This window comes from Ursus americanus, chromosome 21 (assembly GCF_024610735.1).
Source record: "Ursus americanus isolate L20-20 chromosome 21, mUrsAme1.1.p, whole genome shotgun sequence".
NCBI classification, from domain to species: Eukaryota; Metazoa; Chordata; class Mammalia; order Carnivora; family Ursidae; genus Ursus; species Ursus americanus.
Genome location: NC_142147.1, coordinates 35,804,417 through 35,812,515, shown reverse-complemented (window position 1 = coordinate 35,812,515; position 8,099 = coordinate 35,804,417).

Sequence of the window (8,099 nt, the reverse complement as noted above, 5' to 3'; positions counted from 1 at the left end):
GGGTGTAACAGGCTCTTCTTCCACCTGCCCCCTTTCTCCCTGATGACCGCGTGGAACGGGTTCCCAGTGAGTCTGCTGGGCGGCGGGGGTGGGTGGTGGATGTCCGAGCTATAATTCACATACTATAAAATTCTCTGACATGTCCAATTTAGTGGTTTTTAGTATATTCACAAGGTTGTGTAATCATCACCCTTGTGATTCCAGAACATTTCCATCATCCCCAAAACACACTGTTCCCATTAAGAAAGCAAGCTTATCCTTCCGTCCCACCCCACGGCAGCCCCTCCTGTACCTGGAGGAACCTGGCCCGAACATTTCACATACGTGGAATCGTGCACTCTGTGGCCCGTTGTTTCCGCTTAGCACATTTGTAAGATGCACTCGTGTGGTAGCATGACCAGGACGTCATGCTTTGTCATGGCCGGGCCACCAGTGTGGCGCGTGGAGGGGCTCACTTTGTATACCCTTTCCTCAGTCGGTGGACATCGGGACTGTCCTTTGTGGTGCGTAGAAGTACTGATGCTAAGAGTGTTTGTGTGCAGGCTTTTGCATGGACATCAGTTGTCATCTCCGTTGGGTGTGAATACCCAGAAATAAGATCTTAGAGCACCACGTTTGCTTTTCTGAGGAACTGCCAAGCTTTCTTGTCCAGAGCGAGCACGCCATTTTGTATTCCCAGCAGCGGGGCACAAGGGTCCCGGGCTCTCCGGTCCTCACCCCGGCCCGTGACCGGCCATCCTTCTAGCACAGCGTGGGTGTTGAGTGTTGTCTTCATTGTGGTCGGGTTTTGCATTTTCCTAAAGACGAATGCTGTTGAACATCTTTTCACGTGTTTGTGGGCCATCTGTACGTCGTCTTCGGAAGCGTGTCTCTTTGGATTCAGTTTGTAATTGGGTTTTCTTTATCACAGAGTTGCAAGAGCTGTTCCTATATTCTAGGTCCAGGTCCCTTATCAGGTATGTGAATTGCAAGTGTTTTTTCTCATTCTGTTGGTTGTCTTTTCACTTTCCTAATTGTCTCCTTTGAAGCATGAAAGTGTCTGATTTTGACGAAAGCCATTTTATCTGCCAGGTGCCATTCATAGGAAACCGTGACCTAATCCAAGGGAGTCCATTAATACTTAACCCTTGCCCGTCCAGTCTGTTTCTGTATGCCAGCCGGCTGACCTCAGCCTTCACGTTGTGGGTGAAGGACAGACTGACCAGAGGGGCAGAGGCCATGTGGGGTCAGGTGCTGCTGAGATCCTGGGAAGAAAAAGGCTCAGGCCACGGGCTGAGGGAGAAGTCGCTAAGGCCCACCTCTCCCTGCGATGGGCCATCCTTGGAGGTCACATTGGTGACCTGACTGCACCCTGGCTGCTGTTGCTCCCTGGCTTTGGAGGCATCTGTTAGGTCCGCACAAAGCTCTCTCTGCCCCAAGCAGCCCTGAGGACGTACAGTAGCCCCGTGGTCCTCAGGTGAGCCATGGATCCGAGGGTAGCTTCAGAGGGTCAGAGCCAGGGGTGTGTGCTGTTTGTTGTGGGGCCTTCTGGTCCTGCTGCCTGTCCTCCACAGGTGTGGGCTCACCACCTGCTGCTCTGGGGGTCACAGCCTGTCCTCGTCCACAGGCTCAGTTAGGTCCTGGGAGTGAGGGCATGACCTCGGTGTAAGCCAGCAGGTTGTGGGAGCTGGGACTGGCTGGAACACCCAGGCCTCCTCTTGAGGACAGGACATCTTTCGATTTTTTCCAGAGAAGCCTGAAACCTGGAGTATACTGGCAAATGATTGAATTAGAGACATTTTTTGTGACTTAGACTCTCTCTCCATCTCTGTTGTAAAGTCCTCCTAACACCACAGGCCATGTGGTTGTGGAGTGAAGTTCTAGACCCCAGAGTCTCCATGCCGGCTGAAGGCCGTGGGTACGCTTGTCTCTCTGGGGACTTGGACATCTCCTCCCTGAAAGATGGAACTTGGACCCGGGAGTGTCTCCTGTTCCTGCCTACTGGGAAGGTCCTTCACCTGGCCTTCGAGGTCAGGGTCCACGTGTGTGTCCCTTGCCTTCGGGACTGGCTCTCCTGTTTAGATGGGGTGGACCGTGCCAGCCTGGGATTGAGTGCTCTCATGGCAGCCTCAGGGCACACACGTGTATGGTTTAGGTTTGGGCGTAGGGTCCGTAGGGTCACACGGTTGGGACAGGACAAGAACAGAAAAGTTGTTAGCGTAGCAGGATTTTTAGGGACCACAGCCCCACCAAGGGAACCTGCATGGGGGATGACCATAGCAAGGTGAAGTTCTGTAGCAACCGTGTGAAGACTCTAGTGGGCCTCTGGGTACAGGGCAGATTCATAGCCGTCCTGGAGCCCTGAGCGTGGAAGGGGGTGTGCCTGGGAGCTGGCAGCCTGTTCTCTGATGTGCCTGCCAAAAAGCACTGTGTTCTTAGACATGTAGCGTATAAAAAAGAAGGTGGATCCTTTGCTTTCTGCCAGCCAGGGGAGTAGTACCAGGAGCTGTGTGCCGGGCTGACCGCGCCAGGTAGACTGTGTGCATGGAGTCTCTCTGCACAGCCGGGGGCCCGGACCCTTGCCCAGAACCACACAGCTGGTGCAGGCAGGATTGAACTGAGCCTGAGCGCCTCGCTTTCGGGACAGTGACGCTAGGCGGATGACTGGATGTGGAGGCCTTGGACAGAACCGTGGGAGGACGGGAGGGAACAAAGGAGTAGGTGAGGCTGAGCTGAGAGAGGTTTTCAGTGGGGAGCGCTTCCCCGGAAAGGGGACAAGGTCTCTGGAGAGAACCAGTTGATGATGGGGTCTGGAAGACTGATGCTGTCTCCTAGAAGAGAGCCCTTGTCGCTGGTTGCACTGGGATGCCCAGGGTCCACCTGGGAGGCATGTTCTGGAGAGGACGTCACCATCCGGGCACAGGTGTCGAACTGCAGCCCTGACTCTAGCCTCAGCCTGCCTGGAGTCCAGTTCCAGCCCAGCCGCTTCCTGCCTGTGGGCCTTCATCAACCCACCATTACCACAGATACATCTGGGTGTCCCCAGGGACCCTGGGGTCCCTGTGAGGGCAGGCTGGGCATGGAGGTTGGGCCCCAGGGCTCTTCCCTAACGTTGTTGTCACTTAGGAGCCAGGCAGGGGTCCTGTCTGCAGGAACCTTGAAGGTACTGTGTGCAGGTGGGCTGGAAATGGGGATGGCTAGGTGCCCTGTCGCCACCCTCAGTCCCGCCTGTGTAAGGGGACACGAGGGTCTGAGGTCTTCTTACACGTGCCCGTGTCCATCCTGTGCTCCTACAGGAGAGGGCCCCACGCACGGTGGCCCTGAGGGCACCTGCCCCAGCAGCGAGTGCACACACGCATTGTGTCTGCAGAGTTCTCACCACCGCCCGGCATTGGCCCGGGTCTTGCGTGCATGATGCCACCTGGGCGTCTCAGCCACCTGTGATGCTCTCACGGCCATTGCCCAGGTGAGAAAACCAAGGTGAGACCAGCATCCCAGCCCAGCTCTGGCCTGGGCCTGGGCCCCTTGACGCCAGGCTGCTTTCCCTTTTCCCATGGCAGGAAGGATGCCTACTTACCGGTGATAATGGGGATGCTACTCGGGTTTAGATTTGCTGGACGCAAAGTGGAATCGAGGATTCTTGTGTATAGATTAAGTAGAAAATTCCAGGGAAATAGTAAGATTTTTTTTTCTTTCTTTTTTTTCTTTTAATTTATTTATTCAACAGAGAGAGAGACAGCCAGCGAGAGAGGGAACACAAGCAGGGGTAGTGAGAGAGGAAGAAGCAGGCTCATAGCAGAGGAGCCTGATGTGGGGCTCGATCCCATAACGCCGGGATCACTCCCTGAGCCGAAGGCAGACGCTTAACCGCTGTGCCACCCAGGCGCCCCTGTTGTTTGTTTGATGGTTGGTACTACTCAGATAGGCAGACATTAACACACAGGATGTTGGTTTCGTTTGCCGGTGACACAGGGCACTGCAGGTGAGTAGTTAGACATACACATTCCTAGGTCTGGCCCCAGACTTAAAATCATTGGCTCCTTGGGAGGAGCTTTGAAACCTGTTTTAAAAGCTCCCCGAGGTAAACAACTACCCTAGGCGTAGACCCAAAAGAATTGAGAACAGGTGTTTGAGCAAAACCTGTGCCTGACCGTTCACAATAGCCAAGAGCTTTCACAACCCAGATGTGTGTGTCAGCAGATGAGCGGATGAGCAGAAAGAAGCACATCCAGACACCAGGACGTTTTTCAGCCACTAAAGGATGACGTACTGATCATGAACCTCGGAAACGTCCTGCCGAGTGAAGGAAGCCAGACACAAAAGGCCACAGATTGTGTGATCGCATGTATGTGAAATGTCCAGGACAGGCGGCTGCAGGGACAGACTGCTGGCTAGCGTGTGGGGCAGGGCGGGTAGTGACTGCTGACAGGTATAGGGCTTTCCTTTGGGGGATGGAATGTTCTGGAACTACGTGGCAGCAGTGGTTGCACAACATTGTAAGTGTGCCGTACGCCACCGGACTGTATGCTAAAATGGTGGATTTCATGTTACGTAATTTACCACCAAAACCCCCAAATCTCCCCAGGGGCTTCTTGTACCAGGCATGGGGGCAGGGAGGCTGAGGAGCCCAGGGGTCAGGACCCAGGTGACAGACCCTGCAGGGGCCGGGCGCCTTCCTCGCAGTCCTGTTATCAGCCTGCTGTCTGGCTGCTGCAACAGCCCCGCCCCCTCCTTTGGCTTCAAGGGTGCTGTGCCCTCTGTTCACCCAGAGCTGGGTTCTGGGTCCTAAGTCGGGGCACCATCCCCTCATTGTGGGGGTGGGGGCAGCAGCACTTGGCATGGCTTGTGCCCTGGGTTGTGTGTCACCCGGAGGCCCATCCTCTGCCCCGCAGAAGAGACCCTTGCGGTTGAGTGTGGGGCAGGGTGGGTGGGTGGGGGTCTGCGAACCTCCAGCCTCTCTGAGGGGCCCAACCTTCAGAATTCAGGGTGCTGGGTGAATGCATTTCCTGTTGCCACTGTGACAAGTTTCTGTGAGGTTGGGGCTGAGAGTACATTTATTCTCCTATGGTTCTGGCAGTTGGAAAGCCAGAATCAGCCTCGTGGGCTGAAAACAGGTGTGGGCGGTGCTGGTTCCCTCTGGAGGCCTCCGGGAGAACCCGCTTCCCGGCCTTTTCCAGCCTCTAGAGGGGCCTGCGTTCCTCCGGCTCCTGGCCCTTCCTCCACCTTCTAAGTCCTGACCCTGCCTTCTCTCTGACCTCTGACCCCTCCTGTGTCCCTGTGGTAAGGACGCTGTGATGGTATGTAGGGCCCACCTGGCTCATGCAGGACACTCACACCATATCAAGGTCCCTAGTTGTCATCGGCAGAGTCCCTTTCGCTGTGTATGTTCACGTGTTCACAGGTTCTGGGATCAAGATGAGGACATCTTCACGGGCCGTCACTCAGCCGCACACGCTGGGTCTCTGTCCCTGAGCTGTGGTGCGTTTGTGCAAGAGAACTTTGGGTCCATGGTCAGCTGCTGTGGGTGGAGCCGCCGTGACTGGCCACGGGCTCCCGTCCTAAGAGCTGAGGCTTCGCTCCTTCAGCGGCTGCTTCACCCCTGCAGGCTTCTGTTAAGCTGCCCGAGGCCCGGGGCCGACTTGGGGGGACACGGGGGCCGTGGGCCGGGGAGCACAGGTGAGGCAGGGTTCCTGCCGCCCAGAACTGTGCTTCTTCAGAGCACCTGAGCAGCTCTCGGGATGCGTGTGGAGATCCGGATACCTGTCCTGTCCCAGAGCACTGTCCCCCGAAGCCCTCAGGGTGAGTCCAGCTCTGGTTCCTTCAGGATTCTTGGGCAGCTGGTGTCCAGAACACTGTCCCAGAAGCTCAGAAGCAGACTGAGGGAAAGACACAGAAATACCAGTAATGGAGTTTGACATGCACTATTCCAGACAATACCTACCGCTCCCTTCTGTGCCGAGAGCACGTTCTCCTGAGTCCTCCCAACAGCCCTGTAGGGTTGGGAACTGTGGTGAGCCCATTTCCCAGGTGGTCCCAGTGAGGCGCAGAGCCAGTGCACAAGGGGAGCCAGGGACTCCAGCTCCTGGGACCTGCCCTCATCCATCTTCCAGAACTTTCTAATGGGTGTGAGCACAGAGGTCCAGAGAAACAAGCAAGGTCTTTCTCCCTGCAGTTCTGAGCCTGTCACGTGACCCATACTCTGTGGCGAAGAGCAGAGCTGGACGCTGGAGAAGAACCGTTGATGACAGGTGCTCCCCTGTTGGGATGACGCAGAAGGGGGACGGCTCCCGCGTGTGGGTACTGGGCCGAACTACCACCTTCCCTGTCTACTGGTCCACCGAGGCGCCAGTGTGCACCCGAGCTGCCCGCCCCCACGGATGGAGCCCCCCAGGGCGCCTCTCTGAAGCCTGGAAAGGTCACACAGCCCTGGGAGGCCGGCAGGGAGTGCATATCAAAGCCTCTCAGAACTAAGAGGTTTTCCTCACTGAGTGGAATTTCACAGCCCAGTGGCCAATTTCTAAGTCATGCGCGTTAATGGGCAGCTAATGAGGTGTCTAGGCAGGGACCTGGAGGTGCCCCAGGCTCCAGAGCCCGGATTAAGAAGTACAAAGCCAGCCGCAGGCGCAGGCGAGGCTCTTGATCTGCTCTCACTGCCTCGGGGTGGATGTGGGGGAGCCGGTCAGAGGTGCAGCTTTTGAGGCTTGAGCCTGGCTGTGGGCTGTGCCCTCCAGCTGCCTGGGCTGCTGCCCACCCTCCACCTGCCGCCCCCAGGTGCCCAGCACCCTCCTCAGGGGGCCGATGACCTCACTGCTTTCCTGGAAAACCTCCAGAAGGAAGAGGTGGGGTTTCAACATCTGGTACAGCAAGAAAGGCCTTTCCCAGGTTCCCGATCCAGGTCTCTACCTTGGGGGACCGTGGAACACGGAGGCCTTCCTGGGACCCCCAGCTGAGCCTTCACAGGGCCACCCTGCTCCCCTGAATGCCTCCTCTCCTCCCTTCACCAAGGGTGCACAGAATTGTCACCTTCCTCCCGGGAGCTCCTCCAGATGCCCCTGCTCCTGGAGCCTCGTGGTCACTCCCCTCCCTTTGGACCGTGGCTGTTTGTCTAGTCCCCATCTCCTCACAGGTCGCCCCTTCCTCTGGAGTGGAGACCTCTTTCACCTCTGACTCCGTCTGAGTCAGTATTTGTCTAATGACTGAGAACACACTCAGACCCCAGATACGTGTGGGGAGCAGGGTGCTGAATAGTGTGTCCTAGAGTCTGTGGATGTCACACTATATGGAAAAGATGGAGCCTGGAGCCCCAGGAGCTGGATAAGGCAGGAGGGGTGACCCCCTGGAGCCTTCGGAGGGAGTGTGGCCCTGCCGACACCTTGGTTTCAGGCTTCCAGCACCCAGAACCGTGAGAGTCTAAAGTTCCATTGTTCTAAGCCCCCGGTTTGTGGCAGTTTGTAGGGCGGCCTCGGGAGACTCCTACATGGGGGAAGCCGTGACCTCTTCCTTTCTTTGGGCATCTGTGTCCATCCTGCTATCTGTCTTGCACACACTCACTTCTTCACTCGGGACTTCCTGTCCTGGGCACTGCCAGTCAGCAGGCTACAGGGGGATGCAGGTTTTGGGATGATACAGCCAGGCCTGAGTCCCAGGCCTGTCCCTAGCCAGCGGTCATGTGCTGAGCGCCTTGCTCTGCCTGCCTGGGCCCAGTGCCTGTCCTGCCTGGAGCATGATGGTGACACCCCCTCGGGATTCGATGTGAGGGCTCAGATGCCTGGCCCCAGCTGTGGGGCTGGGCTCCCCACACTGCTCACTCGGTGGCAGCCTAAGTGCCACGTGAGACGTGGTCCAGCTCTGCACGTCTGGGCCAACATCCCAGGTCCCCTTTGCTAACAGGCTGGCCACTCGGCAGGCCCCCTGCTTACTGAACACGCTCTGTGCGGAGCCTGCAAAGGTGTAATCAGTCTGTTGGTGACACACGGATTGAGGCCGTTGGAAACCACACGGAGAAGAAGCCCTTGGCGCTGATCTGGTGTCCGCAAGATAAGGACTGATTGGGTGAGGCTCTGGCCCTGGAGATGTTTAACTTCAAGCCGCAGTCCTCAAGAGGTGGTCCCTGCACCAGC